This window comes from Heterodontus francisci, chromosome 13, assembly GCF_036365525.1.
Source record: "Heterodontus francisci isolate sHetFra1 chromosome 13, sHetFra1.hap1, whole genome shotgun sequence".
In the NCBI taxonomy this organism is placed as follows: domain Eukaryota; kingdom Metazoa; phylum Chordata; class Chondrichthyes; order Heterodontiformes; family Heterodontidae; genus Heterodontus; species Heterodontus francisci.
In genome coordinates this window covers 90,524,297-90,541,893 of record NC_090383.1, presented here as the reverse complement: position 1 = coordinate 90,541,893, position 17,597 = coordinate 90,524,297, and the positions used below count along the sequence as shown (strand labels likewise).

Sequence of the window (17,597 nt, the reverse complement as noted above, 5' to 3'; positions counted from 1 at the left end):
AGGGATGGGAGGAAGCATCAGTTCATTTGTTTTTGATGGTGTTGGTTGACGATGAATATTGGGTTCAGACACCAGGAGAATCTCACCCCACCATCCCCAAAATCAAAAAAAAGAGTTTCTTGTTTTTTTGCATATAGCAATCTTTCTTAAAAGCAAAATACTGCAGATGCTGAAAATCTGAAATAAAAACAAGAAATGCTGGAAATACTCATCAGGTCTGACAGCATCTGTGGAGAGAGAAGCAGAGTTAACGTTTCAGGTCAGTGACCCTTCATCAGAACTGGCAAAGGTTAGAAATGTAATAGGTTTTAAGCAAATAAAGCAGGGGTGAGGCAAGAGATAACAAAAGTAAAGGTGTAGATAGGACAGGGTCACAGAGAATAACTGACCAGAAGGTCATGGAGCAAAGGCAAACGGTATATTAATGGTGTGTTGAAAGACAAAGCATTAGTGCAGAGAGGGTGTTAATGGACAGAAAAATGAACAGTCCTGGCCTGAACCACAAACATGAAAAAAACAGTGGGCAGGCACATGGTAAGAAACATGAATGATTAAACAAACTAAAATAAAAATAAAACCAAATAGAACCAACTAGAGAACAGGCCATCCTAGACTGGGTATTGTGTAATGAGAGAGGAATAATTGACAATCTAGTGGTGCGAGACCCCTTGGGGATGAGCGACCACAATAAGATAGAATTCTTCATCAAGATGGAGAGTGACATAGTTGATTCTGAGACAAAGGTCCTGAATCTTAGTAAACTACAAAAGTATGAGGCGCAAGTTGGCCTTGACGGATTGACAAACGTTACTTAAAGGGATGACGGTGGATAGGCAATGGCAAACATTTAAAGAGCGCATGGATGAACTGCAACAATTGTTTATCCCTGTCTGGTGCAAACGTAAAACAGGAAAGTTAGTCAAACCATGGCTTACAAGGGAAATTAGAGATAGCATTCGATCCAAGGAAGAGGCATATAAATTTGCCAGGAAAAATAACAGACCTGAGGATTGGGAGCAGTTTAGAATTCAGCAAAGGAGGACCAAGGGATTGATTAAGAAGGGGAAAATAGAGTACGAGAGCAAGCTTGCGGGGAACATAAAAACTGACTGTAAAAGTTTCTATAGGTATGTGAAGAGAAAAAGATTGGTGAAGAAAAATGTAGGACCCTTACAGTCAGAAACAGGGGAATTGATTATGGGGAATAAAGAAATGGCTGACCAACTAAATGCATACTTTGGTTCTGTCTTCACAAAGGAGGACACAAATATCATACCAGAAATGTTGGGGAACACAGGGCTTAGTGAGAGAGAGGAACTGAAAGAAATCAGTATTAGTAGAGAAATGGTGTTGGGGAAATTGATGGGATTGAAGGCCGATAAATCCCCAGGGCCCGATGGTATGCTTCCCAGAGTACTTAAGGAAGTGGCCCGAGAAAGAGTGGATGCATTGGTGGTCATCTTCCAAGATTCTATAGACTCTGGAACAGTTCCTGCAGCTTGGAGGGTAGCTAATGTAACCCCACTATTTAAAAAGGGAGGTAGAGAGAAAGCCGGGAATTATAGACCAGTCAGCCTGACGTCAGTAGTGGGGAAAATTCTAGAGTCTATTATCAAAGATTTTATAGCAGAGCACTTGGAGAACAGCGGTAGAATCGGGCAGAGTCAGCATGGATTTACGAAAGGGCAATCATGCTTGACAAATCTACTAGAATTCTTTGAGGATGTAACTAGTAGAGTTGATGAGGGGGAGCCAGTGGATGTGGTTTATTTGGACTTTCAGAAGGCTTTCGACAAAGTCCCAAATAAGAGATTAGCATGTAAAATTAAAACGCATGGGATTGGGGGTAGTGTACTGCGATGGATAGAAAATTGGTTGGCGGACAGGAAACAAAGAGTAGGGATAAATGGGTCTTTTTCCGAATGGCAGGCAGTGACTAGTGGGGTACCGCACGGATCGGTGCTAGGACCCCAGCTATTCACAATAGATTAATGATTTAGATGAGGGAACTAAATGTAATATCTCCAAATTTGCAGATGACACAAAACTGGGTGGGAGGGTGAGTTGTGAGGAGGATGCAGAGAGGCTTCAGTGTGATTTGGACAAGTTGAGCGAGTGGGCTAATGCATTGGCAGATGCACTATAATGTGGATAAATGTGAGGTTATCCACTTTGGTAGCAAAAACAGGAAGGCAGATTATTATCTGAACGGCTATAAACTGAGAGAGGGGAATGTGCAGCGAGACCTGGGTGTTCTCGTACACCAGTCGCTGAAGGCAAGCATGCAGGTGCAACAGGCAGTAAAAAAGGCAAATGGTATATTGGCCTTCATAGCGAGAGGATTCGAGTACAGGAGCAGGAATGTCTTGCTGCAATTATACAGGGTCTTGATGAGGCCACACATGGAATACTGTGTGCAGTTTTGGTCTCCTTATCTGAGGAAGGATGCTCTTGCTATAGAGGGAGTGTAGCGAAGGTTTACCAGACTGATTCCTGGGATGGTGGGACTGATGTATGAAGAGAGATTGAGTCGGTTAGGATTATATTCGCTGGAGTTCAGAAGAGTGAGGGGGGATCTCATAGAAACCTATAAAATTCTAATGGGACTTGACCGGGTAGATGCAGGAAGGATGTTCCCGATGGTGGGGGAGTCCAGAACCAGGAGTCATAGTCTAATGATACGGGGTAAACCTTTCAGCACTGAGATGAGAAATTTCTTCACCCAGAGAGTGGTGAGCCTGTGGAATTCGCTACCACAGAAAGCAGTTGACGCCAAACATTGTATGTTTTCAAGAAGGAGTTAGATATAGCTCTTGGGTCTAAAGGGATCAAAGGGTATGGGGCGAAAGCGGGAACAGACAACTGAGTTGGATGATCAGCCATGATCATAATGAATTGAGAAGCAGGCTCGAAGGGCTGAATGGCCTACTCCTGCTCTTATATTCTATGTTTCTAAAAAAAAGGGGAATAAAACTGAAAATAAATAGGGTGCCCATCATGCTCTGAAATTATTGAACTCAATGTTCAGTCTGGCAGGTTGTAGCATGTCTAATCGGTAAATGAGATGCTGTTCCTCGAGCTTGCGTTGATGTTCGCTGGAACACTGCAGCAAGCCCAGGTCAGATATGTGGGCGTGTGAACAGGGTGTGTGTTGAAATGGCAAGCAACCGGAGGCTCGGGGTCATGCTTTCGGACTGAACGGAGGTGTTCCACAAAGCGGTCACCCAATCTGCATTTGATCTCTCCAATGTAGAGGAGACCACATTCTTTTTTTATTAATTTTTATTTTAGTTTGTTTCATCATTCATTTTTCTTACCATGTGCCTGCCCACTGTTTTTTTCATATTTGTGGTTTGGGCCAGGGTTGTTCATTTTTCTGTCCATTAACACCCTCTCTGCACTAATGCTTTGTCTTTCAACACACTATTAACATACCGTTTGCCTTTGCTCCCTGACCTTCTGGTCAGTTATTCTCTGTGACCCTGTCCTATCAACACCTTTATTTTTGTTATCTCTTGCCCCACCCCCGGCTTTATTTGCTTAAAACATTTCTAACCTTTGCCAGTTCTGATGAAGGGTCACTGACCTGAAACGTTAACTTTGCTTCTCTCGCCACAGATGCTGTCAGACCTGCTGAGTATTTCCAGCATTTCTTGTTTTTATTAATGCAATCTTTCTTTAGTTTTATCCAGTAACCTTTTCTCCCTTGCTCTAAATGGGCTGACCCTTCTTAGGGTACAGTTCTGTAGGCATTTACATTTATCTCATACCTGTTTAGGCAGTCATTCTTCACTTGTGAGCCTGTGAGGATAACTGTGGACGGCATCACAGCCAACCAGTGCTGTCTTCGCACGCATGCATTTTCTAGCTGTATATCTGGATGGCGATCAGGCGCACCCTTTCTCTTGTCCTGACTGTGATTCAATTCAATCGATATCGGATCAAAGTTGTGACTTTCTCGGTCTGTTAATTTAATGTTAGGCCTATACCTTTATCCACTGGGTGTAATCTTCCCGGTCCCACCTCGGTCAGACTGGGAGCAAGATTGGAGATAAGGGCATCAAGTCAGCGCCCCAATGTTCCCACCTCCGGGCAATGTTGCCGGGTAAACAGAGGAACTACCCGCCGCTGCTGGCCACTTAAGCCAATTAAATGTCTAATTGGGGAGGGGGGGTTGCTTGGAGGCGATCTCCTCGCCAGAGACTCCACACCCCGATGACCAGGCTACGGGAATGAAAGGCCGCACCTGCGACCTGAAAGAATCCTCCAGAGGGGTTTCCCCTCCACTCCAATGGCCCTACCGGCTTCGGGCCTCGTTGATTTTCAGTATCTTATTCGTTTTCCGAGGGCGTCTCCATTTTGAGGCACCCTCCCGCTCATCTTTCTACCTCAGCAGCACCCACCTCTCCCGGTGGGGCTTCCGGCTGTCCACAGTTGCGGGCCCTCTGATCCTCCAGCCTCAGGAGGCCGCCTCCCGGAAAGGCGCACTGCAGACCCGTCTGGGGTTGGAACCTGGAAATGGTCCCGACGCCTGAAAAAAATGTATCCGATTATGACCATTAATGAGTTTTTTTTTTAAAGTGTATAAGCCGTTCAGGCGTTCGACACTAGTAAATTTTTGATAAACTTAATGTTGCACTTCATATGACTTTTAGTTGGGAATTCACATGACTTCTAGGTAGGAAATTGTTAGGAATTATTACGGAAGATGTATTTCCAGCGCTGGACTGAGCACAGCATTGAGTTTTTGAAGCTCATTACTCGATGTTTCTATGACATGTTCGTAATGGAAGTTGTCTCTCAAACAGACACACTTTTATCCACAACAAAACTGAATGTGTACTGCAGCCCATCTTTCTATGGCACTAGTACTCTGCTTCAACGCAAAATCTTGGGCACAGTATTAAATGATGCTGAACTGAAGGTTCACTCTTTTATAGTATCACTGGAGTATCTCTCAGTCTCAGCATTCTGCCTGATTACAAAACACACTGGTGTTTCTCCATTGCTGTTAGCAGAGACTACTGATATGTTGTAGCTCCTTTACTCTGCAGAGAAATTGAATCTTGGATTTCTTTTTAAATATCATTTAGTAATACAGAACTTGAGTATTGCTGAAAATAGAAACATTGTCCAAGCTTTTTGTCTTGCGCTCATCAGGACAATCGCAAGAATAACCAATGTAAAGAAAACAACTTGTACTGCATGAGAAGAGAGCGCTGATTGGTTGGCAAGTGAACTCTGAGTGGCAGAGGTGTTGCCATGGCGAATGCACCAAAGCTTGGCTGTTAACTCAGTCACCATAAACTGGTAAATTTGCCATGGCAACGCCTCTACCAATCAGAGTTCACTTGCCAACCAATCAACACTCTTCTCATGCAGTATAAGTTGTTGTTTTCCCTTACATTGGTTATTCTTGCGATTGTCCTGATGAGTGCAAGACAAAAAGCTCCGACAACGTGCGTCTATTTTCAGCTATTTCTTTTTTACTTGGGAGTTTTTGTACCTTTTTCATTCCAAGTGCTAGTTATAAACTCAGTTGTCAACCAACGTATTAATAAGCAATGTAACAATTGAAATATCTCGCCTAATTTATTAACACTGAGATAATTTCAATTGTAGAATTTTATAACTATAATTGTAAGTTCAGATAGAAATATATTTGCAAGGAAATGTATTTTTCAAAAGGGGTCTTCAGTCCAAACATTACATATTGACCTTGTGTTTTTTAAACTGGTGGAATTGTTATTGTACAAATTGCAGAAGAGTCACATTTCCACCACCTTTTCTTTAAAAATATCCCATAGTTTTTCAAGGAATTTTCCTTCTGTCGAAAGAACTAAGTAAACAGATCCCTTTTTAAACTTAATGCTTAACCTTCTATCCTGATGACACACTTCAGAAGTGAAATATGTAGGTTGTATTTTGTTGGCTGTCCATCTGCCCGTACCATTTTGCTTTCAGTCATCAGCCTTTATGCGGGTTAAGGGAACAAATTGTGAATAGTATTTCTGTAATCTCTTGGTTATAGGGTTACCTTCTCAGGTAACATTACCATTTTTTAAAAAGTTTTTAGATCACTAGCCCTCCTCCGCATAGTTTGCTTTTGTTCTGTCTCAGACTAATTTAAGGGTTTGCAACAGGTAAAAGAGTCAGATGCTATTATGGTCGAGGCACAGATGTACTACTATTAAATTGTAATAATTCTTGAAATGTAATTTGCGAAAGAATGTAGAGGGCTGTAACTTTCATTTTCCTCGCTTAAGGAATATAAGGCACATAAATCAGAGTTGAAGAGAAATGTTTTATAAGTGTAGCAGAGAATGTCCATCTTTATAAGTTCTTGAAGCTTTGTACCATCAAGGTCACAAATTGGTTCTCGTCTGATCAGTTCTCGGCCCTGGGCTGCTCAGCTGGAAGACATTTGTAATACATACATGAATTATAAATTGTGTAATAATTTGTGCTGCAAGATAGGCTGAAAGCACAGATGTTTTTGATAATAGTTGCTATATTATTTTTAGATTATGCTGATATGTATTGCATGTACAGTTATTTGGAAAATATCTCGAGTTTGTTTTCTTTTTCCCTCTTTAACTCAGCTTTTCACATAACTCATTTCCCTCCTGAGCGCTTTTAAAGACTGCTACACTGATTTAATGAATAACATATGTTTGTCTCATTTTGAAGCAGAGTAATTGGAATCTGATAGCAGCAACATCCTCATTAATGAAACATAGGTATGTTAATCAATCGGGAAAGTTGTTATTATTCATCATTTTCAGAAACATACAGTTCAGGGAAACTCAAGTTCTTACAGCAAAATGTTTTCAAGAGGGAGAAGAACTTGTTCAGAATCATTTAAATGTTGATTCAGTTGAGTGTTTAGTAATTTCTAGTTCGCTGCTGCTTTTTTTAGGATCCTGTGAGGTCTGTGGTCATGTCACTGCACCATGCCAGAAGATTACAACAATTCATATTTTTCAAAAATAAACTCAGAAAAAAATCAGTTTCAGTTGTTAAGTCATTATTGTTTTTCTGTTTAAGTTTTAGATGACATCCTTATGGATGGAAAATATGTTTGTGAACTGTAAAGCAGCTTTTTACAAGGCCAAAGTGACTGCTGTTACCCATAGGAGTTAGCTTACTATTTCTTACCAAAGCTTCTCTGCTTAACAACAGTGTGTTTTTCTCACAACACAAGAGGGCTGAAAAATGCTGTAGTTAAAAATGTCATTTGATATAATGTCTCTTTAACAGTTTTTAAATGATTTTGACAAATGATTTTCAAACCGCGAAATAGTGTGTGAGGGAGACTTCCTTTGTTCACTTTGTGAACAAATCCTAATTACAATTTCTAAATTACGTTTATAATTTTTCTGTGTTTAACACACACAGATAATCTTTCTGGGGGTAGGTTTATTCTATTTATTTGCTGCTTTCCTCCTTTAAACAATCAAAACAAAATGGCATTGCCTCTTTAGTGCTAAGATTTCAGTCCTCTGAGATATTAAAAGAGAATGAGGTAAATTGGAAGCACTTAAAGGTCAAGGTGATACATTTACAGCTAACCTGTTGAACTTCTTCCCCCCCCCCCCCCCCCCCACCCCAAACACCTCTGAAAGGGTCAGATGAGGTCACCATATCTTAGCAATTGTGCTCATCTGAGAATGATCAGAACAAACCTATACAGTGTGTGTGGTCTCTTTCTGTTGAATAATGTACTGTCAAAAGATAAGATTGGACATATCTGGTGCATGCTCCTTGAACATCACCAGGTTGTCAAATGGGGTTAGAGGTGCGACACAGCATAACAGGCATGTGTGTGGAATACTACCTTGTTCCATTGAAATAAGTGAGTTATCAAAAATTACTGAGCGATTGATCCAAGACATCAGTGAATAAAGTTGATATACTGCCAGTTGAACTTCACAATTAGCTACAATCCAACGTTGGGAGCTGGATTTTGTGCTATTATTTTGGGCTGGCAGTTCAGTATCAGCAGGACCACTGGGAGAGGTGGCCATTGCTGGTACTGCAGAGGCCTCAGACTTGGGCCCAGCGCTGGAACCCAGAGAAGAGGTATGTGAAGTGGGATCGCCAGGGCCAGTCCAGAAGGCGAGGGGGGTCCCGGAGGATGGATCCTCCATGGGCCTCAAATTACCTGCCCCAAACCCATAGGGAGGGCACCTCGTTTCACAAGGTGTCATCCCCACGCAGCAGAGACCCAGGTCTAATCACAGCGGTGGCGGGAAGAGGCCCTTCAATAACCCTTAATATGCCACCTAAGGGCCTCAATTGTCACCTGAGCGGGAGGGCCATTGTCAGCCTATCCCGGCTCCCGGAAGATTGCTGGGCAGTGGGCCCTCCGCCCCGTATCAATACTCTGTGCCCTCCCACCTCCGATCCCGCCTCGGGGTGGCCCATAAAACCCCGGCTTGGGTGTGCAGAGCACCTTCCCAGATTGCAAGTGGTGATCTATTGCCAATATGATGTAAGAACTGGCTGCTTATTAACACATCCAGATCTATGATAATATAGCTCACATGACAGTGCATACCCAGTCATCCATGTTTATATAAGGACTTTCATAGAATTATATAGAATACATAGCACAGAAACAGGTTATTTGGCCCAATCAGTATATGCCAGCATTTGCTGAACTCGAGCCTTCTCCTGTCCTTCCTCATCTAACTCTATAATGCCCCATTCCTTTCGCCCTCATGTGCTTATCTAGCCTCCCCTTAAATGCAGCAATAATATTCGGCACAACCACTGCCTGTGGTAGATAATTCTGCCTTCTCACGACTCTCTGGGTAAAGAAGTTTCTTGTAAAATCCCTCTTTGATTTCTTGGTGACCATCTTATATTGATGGCCTCTAGTTTTGCTCTTCCCCGCAAGTGTCTATTCTTTGTGTCTACTCTAAAATATGAAATTATAAAGACCTCTACTAAGTCACCTCTCAGCCTTCTCTTTTCAAGAGAAAAGAAAACCAGCCTGTTCGTCCTTTTCTGATTGGTATAACTCCGCAGTTCTGGTACCATCCGTGTAAACCTTTTTTTGTATCCTCTCCAGTGCCTTTGTATTTTCTTTATGATATGGCAACCAGAATCTGTTCTACATTCTTATAGAATAAATTTTATTCTCTCTTTTCTTACCCCCAACCATTTTCTTCAATGCTTCTCACCTGAAGGTTAATGGGATACATTTCCATGGGTGCCAAATATCCATCCATATCTCACTCCAGTTGTGTTCTTTATGTATGAGCCTACACACAGGAAGTATAACAGCTGAGCCGAATCCTGTCCTCAGCCAACAGACACTTTTTGATGAAGCTTATCGGATAACAGTTACAAATGTGAAACCTGGCTCATTTTCCCTTCCCTAATCCAGTAAGCTGAGAATCAATTGGAGTGCTCAAGCAAATCACAGTAACTACTGATGAGGAAGGTCATTTAGTCAATCTTAGTTCATCCAGAAGGAGTCTGAAGTCTCTCCGATCCAACATTCAAATTGCTTCTTAAATGATTCCAGAATTTTAACGTCTGCTGTTCAACCGAGATGTCCATTCCATGTACTGATCACTCTTTGTGTGAAGATATTCCTTGATTAGTCCTAAATTTGCCTTTTATTGATTTGAAATTGTATCCCTTGTCCTACGGTGATATTTAATTTTATTAATTTTCAATTCTACTTTTGTATACCGTTTACTATCTTACCTCTATAACATCACCTCAATACTTTTGACACTAGGCATTGGCCTTGTGGTTCATTTCATCACTGCCTCCAGTGGTAGAATATCTCCCTTGTGTCCAGCTGTTCAGAATTGGACACAGTAGTGAAGGTGTGGTCTGAACAGAGTACTATTCAGTTTGATCATAGCTTCTTCTGATTTGTATTCTACTGTTTTGGCTACGTCGTCCAACATTCGGGCGGCGCAGTGGTTAGCACCGCAGCCTCACAGCTCCAGCGACCCGGGTTCAATTCTGGGTACTGCCTGTGTGGAGTTTGCAAGTTCTCCCTGTGTGTGCGTGGGTTTCCTCCGGGTGCTCCGGTTTCCTCCCACAGCCAAAAGACTTGCAGGTTGATAGGTAAATTGGCCATTATAAATTGCCCCTAGTATAGGTAGGTGGTAGGGGAATATAGGGACAGGTGAGGATGTGGTAGGAATATGGGATTAATGTAGGATTAGTATAAATGGGTGGTTAATGGTCGGCACAGACTCGGTGGGCCAAAGGGCCTGTTTCAGTGCTGTATCTCTAAATCTAAAAAAAAAATCTAAAAATCATTCTCTTGGACTTGTTGGTTGCTGCTCTGCATTGGTTGGACTTGTTGAGCTTTGAGCCAAAGACTTCTGGGTCTCTTTAAACTTCATCCTTAGCTATTTCAGCATCATCCATAGAGTGCATGTGCTCTTCAAATGTGCAGCACTTTACACTTCTTTGCATTAAATTTCATCTGCCATCATTCTTCCTACATACATATTTTGTCCAACTCATTTTATAATTTCCAAGCCCCCGTCTCCAATTCCACTGCCCCTCCTAGTTTAATATCAGCTGCAAATTTGATAAATTTACTTTTGAGTTTTCAATATAAATTAAGAACAGCAGTGACCTCAACGCCGATCTGTAGGGCACTTCTCCTCCCACCTTAGCATAACTTTTCTATCAAGTACTGTCACTCAAACTGACATAGCCTAACTCAACACAGACTAGCGGCTGAACCTAAGACCTTCTTAGTTTTTATAGCTACGTCTTTAAGAAGCCAAGCCTTTGGGAGTCCGGGGCAGATCTTAACAAATTAGTTGATTAGCAGGGCTATAATTTTTTAAGAAGGTTGATTATTTTTAATATGTGTTTCCATGTTATTGTTTCCAATGCAAATTGGAGTGGAGACCATTGGCCACACGATTTGTAAAGAAGTACTTTGGTCATACTGACTCACTTGAGCATTGCTGAGCCACTTGGGTGAGCAACTGGAAAGTTGCCAGTGTCGATGGTATCCAGTGGGAGGCAACAGCATGAAATGAGGAGAAAGAAGAGAAAAAAATTTGCAAAAAGACTTCAATGTAACATTGGGAGAAAAGAAATGACCTTGGTGACACAAGTATAGGACTGGCTTGGCCTCATTGTCAGACAGTCCATAATTTTTTCTCCTGGCAACTTGATTAAATGACATTCCTCACGAAGGAAGTGAAAACATAATTCATGGGTTTTGAGATACAGCAGCTCTTTTTGGTATCAAAGGAGAAGTAGATAAACCAAAGTGGCACTCCTAAATGTGTTAGTAAGTAAACAGCAAACTTCTGCAAACTGATTAGTTGAAGTGATCTCTGATTTTAGTGGAATAGTTTTTTATATATAAAATATATAGTCACATTTACTTCAAGCATTAAGACACATGACAGGACTCAGCTTGAGCATATTAAATCAGGAAATATGTTTACAGATATCCTCCTACAATTAGTTCCATATGACAGCCAGCTAATGTTCTCAAAGAAATTATACAAATTATTGTTAATGACCTACATTTTTTCCCATTTTTCGGTCATCTAAATACAATATCTTTAGATTGACTTTGTTTTTATTCTGTTTTTCCCAGGGCTCCCCAAAACAATATAAAATCATTATTAGTAATGCATTTAGTATGAACATAAGAAAGTGATTGCATTCAGAGCCAATTCAGTATTTTTGAAGTGTAGTTTCTATTTTAATTGTAGGGAAGACTACAACCCATTTGCAACAGCAAGGTTCACAAATAAATGGCTAGTTAACATTTTGGAGGAGACGGTTGAGGGATAGGACACTTGGAGAACCTCTCTACGCTTCTTTGAATCATGCCAAGGGATCTTCTACATCCACCTGACCAGGCAGAACCTGCTAAGCAGAACGTTGGTTTAATGTTTCATCCAAAAAACAGCACCTCTGATAAAAAAAAAAGAACTCTGCACTGAACCAGCCTGGATTATATGGTCAAAACTCTGGGGTGGGGCTTGAAACCATACCTTCTGATTAAAGCAAGAGTGCTAAACCTTAGCCAAGGCTGGCATCCAGGCATGATTTGAAACAATAAACTCATCAAGTCAGCGGGTTGAATTTTTACAAGGAGCTGGCAGTCCCACTGCTGGGAGCCGACCTCGTGCCTTTGGGTGGTGGAACCATAGGGCGACATTTTGCTGGCAGCAGCCAATTAACAGGCCACCGCCAGTGCTGTCGTCCAATTTAGGACGGCAGCCCAACCCTAAGAGCTGTTGGCCCAATCAGAGGGCCAGCGCCACCATTAATGGTGGCCAGTGTGAGGCTGCAGCTGCAGGATGAGGGTGCCTCAATTGAAAGACACCCTTGAGGACATGTATATTTCTTTGGGGAAGCTGGGGGCAGGAAGGCAGATTGTTATGGTGGCAATGTTGTAAATAACTCTGGAACCTTGGGCATGGGGACGGCCATTGCCACCAGGAGCCCCTCCATGGACCAAGGACCACCTATTAAGGAGGGTGTCCTCCCCCGCCCCCTTCCTGGAAACCCGCGAGCGGCCAGCACACAGCGGCGAGCCCACCTGACGAGGGGAAAATGCCCGCGGGGGCAGGAGAAGTGCTCCTTATTTGGGCCATTAAGTGGTTTAGTTGGCCACTCAGTGGGTAGCTGTGCTGCTAAGGTTCCCACTGCTGGCAGTTTACCATGGAGGCAGGATGACAACAGGCTCTCTCCTGATGCCTTCCTGCGCCATTACCAGCCCTCCTGTCTCTCAGCCCATCTCCAATGGGCTGGGAAAATTCAGCCCAGAGTCTATTTAAACAGAAACTTAATTTTTTGAAAATGTTGTGCCAATCAAAGTGCCAGGGATATTGGTGCTTGGCTGTGCCAAAGAAGAGAGTCTCTTATTGCACTAGTGTGATATTTTCATTTTGCAGACCAGCCCCTCTTTTGTCCATTAATTGTGATTACTGATCATTGCCAAGTTCTGATGGGTTATGGGTTTTGTGTTTTGGGCCCTTACCACCTAGGAACTGAGTTGATATTGCTCAAATTCATTTCTCCTGGGATCCTTAATTCTACCACAGAATTCTACCCCATGATCTGGGCTGGATTAAAATACTGGTTTTAGAAGTTGAATGAGCAGTGTGTCAGCCCTAAGCCCCGTCAGTTCCAACAATTTTGTGTTGCTAACATGAGCTACACTAAATTATAAATTAAATTAATGGCAGAAACATCTACATTGTTAAATGGTACAGTACCAAATCACAAGGGTATGTTTTTCAAATCTCTTTTTTTTTTAAATGAAACCTCAATTGAACTAAAACTTGAATGTATGATCTCTTTCGACTGTTGGCATTTACTTTTTTTCCAAAGGTCCTATGGAATCTCTGAACATAACTCTATACTGTATGTAGCCAGAGAACACAATCATATCAAAGTTTTCTAAAAAGTATTTCTGCTAAGCAGATGACATATTGCATTGAAGCTCCAACATGTGGCACACTGTGGTAGGATGTGCATTTGTGCCCATGTACTGTGTGCAGCTGTGGGGCAGAGTAATGGAAGAAGGCTGTGAGTTTTCGCACAGGGACTAAGCAAAATCAAATAGTCATCATGAGCACTCCTCTAACAACCAGTGACAAGACTCATAGTGTTATTGGCATAGGCTAGAGAATTGGGCATCTGCCCACAGTGTCGTCCAGTATTGTGCTTGACATGATTATACCAAAGAGGGAATGAGAGAAAATACATTTAAAAAGAGGAAGAGGGGAATCTTTCCCTCACCAAAATTTTCCATTTTTGATCTGTTCTATTTCCCCATAGGTCAAAAGTCTGTTTTACACTGTTCCAGTTCTGTGATCACTTTTAGTTCCCTAAATTCTCTTCTCTTTGCCACAAGCTAATTATTGAGGCAAATTTTTAGGAGGGGGTGAAGAATATCACACTTAATGGCATTCCTCTGCCTCTTGCAGATTGACAGCAATTTTTTTTTAGTGACAACACAAACAATCCAATAACCCTGAAATAATTTTCTAAAATTTAAGCCACGGGTAAATTATCAGTACGTCTTAGGCATCAATTCTGGGATAGTTATTTGTAACTCTTGATTATGTTGGCCTTTTGGGTCCAGTTTGTTATGCATGATCAAAGTTATGAATAAAAACTGAATACTTCTGCATGGGTCGTATTATGTGCAAAAACTTAAGAGGGAAAGGATCGAGACTGTTGATGTAAATAAATGTCCAGTTCCAGCGATATAGTTATGTGGAAATTGAAATTGTATCAACATTTTTGATCTTAGAAGACGTACAGCACCCAGGATTTAAAGAATAGCCGCATAATTCATAACATCCACAGTGAGATTGAGCTCACATTCTCTGGATTATTTTAGTCCAGGCCTCTGGATTACTAGTCCATAACAGTGTTGTCCAATACATTAACCACTAATCGCATGTGGCTAATTAGGAATCCAGATGTGGCATTTCTGATGAGTAAATTAAAAAATAAACAATGTAACATTCACATGCATTGCACATTAAAAGTCAGATTGCGAAATATATTTCTACATTCCTTTTCACTATTATAGTTAATTGCTGCTCCAAACATGGATTCTTTATAATTTTTTTTGTAAATATATATGCAGAAAAGTAAATGATTGAGAGCTAGGGATTAAGGTCCTGTTTGACAAGCAATGACTATCTTAGGCTTCACCAATACCCCGCACTGATCTTAGCTTGCTTAGCATTTATCTCTAGGGATCAACAGACTATTACAAATTGTGTAAAATGTAATGTGGATGACCAGAGAGGGTCTGCATTTTTTAGCAGGGTTGTTGCCTATTGGTCAGGATGCATGAAATGTTAACTGAACAAGACAAATTTAATTTTTAAACTAGCATAAAAAAACATATTTATTTTCTGTTCTTGCATGCAATTTTTTTCCCCCAATAAGTGGGTTCAATTAGATGGCCCAAAAAAATTCATGATCTCCAACAGCAGTCAATTTCATTATCATTTGTTTACCAAAATCATTCTTGGGATGAGGTCGGGTGCTGGCTAGGCCAGCATTTATTGACCATTCTTAGTCACCAAAACAGTGGCTTGTAAGGACACTCCAGAGGGCAGCTGCGAGTCAACCAGCTTTGTGTGGGACTGGAGCAACATGTAGCCAGACTGAGTAACGACATTAGATTTGCTTCCCTAAAGAGCATTAGTGAATCAGTTAAGTTTTTATGGCAAACCAACAGCTTCATGTTCACTTTTACTAGTGCCATCTTTTATTTCCATATTTTTAAAACTTTAATTAAAATCTTCGCACTACCACAGTGAGATTGAACTCAGATTCTCTGGATTATTAGTCCATAACAGTGTTGTCCAATACACTAACCACTAATCACATGTGGCTAATTGGGAATCCAAATGTGGCATTTCTGATGAGTAAATTAAAATAATAATATATACGGTTGTTGAGCATATGATCTCCATACACATTTGCACAGCATATGGATGTGTGCTTTAATCTTTTAGTATATTTGTTCATCAAATGGTAAGACGAAAAGCAGATTATTTTGTGATCATTGAGTGCTTTACTTCCTTGGTTACTGAATATTGGTAGATGTTTGTCAGGTAAATATACACATGTGAAGTACACTTACCCCTATTGTATGAGTGTACATAAGGCATCTTCTATTAAAAGTAGTGTATATGGCAAAGATGATATCACTGTAGCTACACATGTGCATAGTCAGCAACTTTTATTGTTAAACAGTGGTCCATTCCATTGCAAACCATAGTAACGACTGTTAAAATTGCAGGTATTTTGTAATTAAAACGATCCTCTACAATTGTATTAATTAGATAGAACAGACTTCCAGGATAACTCATTAGCTGCAGGAGTAGAGCTCTGAACGCCCATCTTCAGAACCTTGGTTTCAAACACAAGTTTTAGTGAGCATTTGAACTGAGGAGCCTCCAACTCAATATTGCCAATTGCCAGTTTGTTGGGCAATGCTTCAGTCTGGTGGTAGAGGACTCCAGCTCAGTGTGAGAAAATAATCATCAGGGAGATCTAACTCATTCTCAGAGCAAGTATCCACTTAGTAATGCAGTAGGGCTGAAAGCAACCATTGAAAGATGTTTGTGTTCGCCACCCCAAGTAAAACAAGAGGGAGCATGTGGGATTGATAAAAACAGTAGAGAGGAGAATAATTTACTATAGCAAGTCTTTAACTTCAAATCCTCCTTTATTTTCCATTGCAAATCAAGACTGATAGTGTTTAAACCAAAATAATGCATGTGATTGGGCTCTGTGTTCAGCCATTTGAGAGATTTAGTGGGGGCAACAGATTGATTGTACAGTGACACCACTTCAAAAGTACTTCATTGGCTGTAAAGTGCTTGAGGATGTTCTGAGGTCATGAAAGGCACTATATAAATGCAAGTCTGTCTTATTGTACTTCAGCAGTGAAATGATGCCTTCAAACTTACTAAAGGATATACGTTTGCCTTTGAAGTAATGGATAACTCGGCGTTGAATTGCTTTTTAAAATCTTTTTGTGTGAAGTAAGAGCAATGTTGTTTGCATAAATCCCACTAACATCATATCTAAAACTTGCTGTCTTTGTTAAAAATAATTGTAAGCAAAGCTTTTAACAGTCATCACTCACGAGACACTAGCCAGAGTCCCTAAAGCTGTTAAGCATACCATGACATTGCCTTTTGTTGGAAGACACAGTAAAATGAGGTTTTTTTCCCCTCTGCTTTTCTCCCCTGCCTCCTGTTGGGTTGCTAATAGATTTCCAGTACCTCACTCAAGCAAATATTTTTCATATGTCTAGACAGTATTTACAATGTTCAGCCATAGAGCATATCACAGCTGAGCCCAATCCTGTTCTCGCCTAACCTGAATGTTCCACCAGGGGCCACTGGACAGCACCCAGGAGAAGAAATGCCTTTTTTTGGTCTCTTCCTAGATCAGGGCATAGAAGCTAACTACAGCATCCATGCAGCTCCCCTGGCTGAGATCAGCTAATTCAGCCATACTGGAGATCCAACCAAGTACCTTGCTAATGGTCTATGGGACCTAAGTCTCATATAGCTAAGGCATTAATCCTGTTTAAAATAAACAGTTTAACACATTCATAACAGACAGAAAATTGTCTTGTGAGCAGGCTGTGCTTTCATACACCAATATTGCAGTCATTTTAGGCCGTAATGTGTTAGAAGGCAACACAGATCTTGTTCCTCTGCATCAAAAAGTATTTATGTCATAATTACACTCCTTTGTTAGCAATTCCACACCAAGCCCATGAAGCATTATATAAGAGAATTCTGAAAAAGTGTGTGTACAGCTGAAAGTATCTTTTGGCTGAAAGTATCTCTCTTGTGGTCTGGAAAGGTTGGGGAGGGGCGGCTACATAAATGGCATGTGTGCCACTGGCGCCAGTCCTTCAGTGTTGTCATTTCACATGCAGCAAGGAGAATGGAAATTCCTTGGTTAAGTGTGTTTGATAAATGTAATTTGATGAGAGTTGTACCAGGAAGTCTGCTTTGATCATCAGGAGTACATTTGAAAGCACCCTGCGTTATCCAGTACTTGGGAGTTTTTTGTTGTTGTTTTGT

General features: G+C 41.1%; 1 protein-coding gene across 7 annotated transcripts in view; it reads left to right on the top strand.

Moving 5' to 3' along the window:
- thada (THADA armadillo repeat containing) overlaps positions 1-17,597 on the top strand; it is a 432,101-nt gene that overhangs the window by 390,594 nt on the left and 23,910 nt on the right. The gene's annotated exons all lie outside the window — the stretch shown is intronic.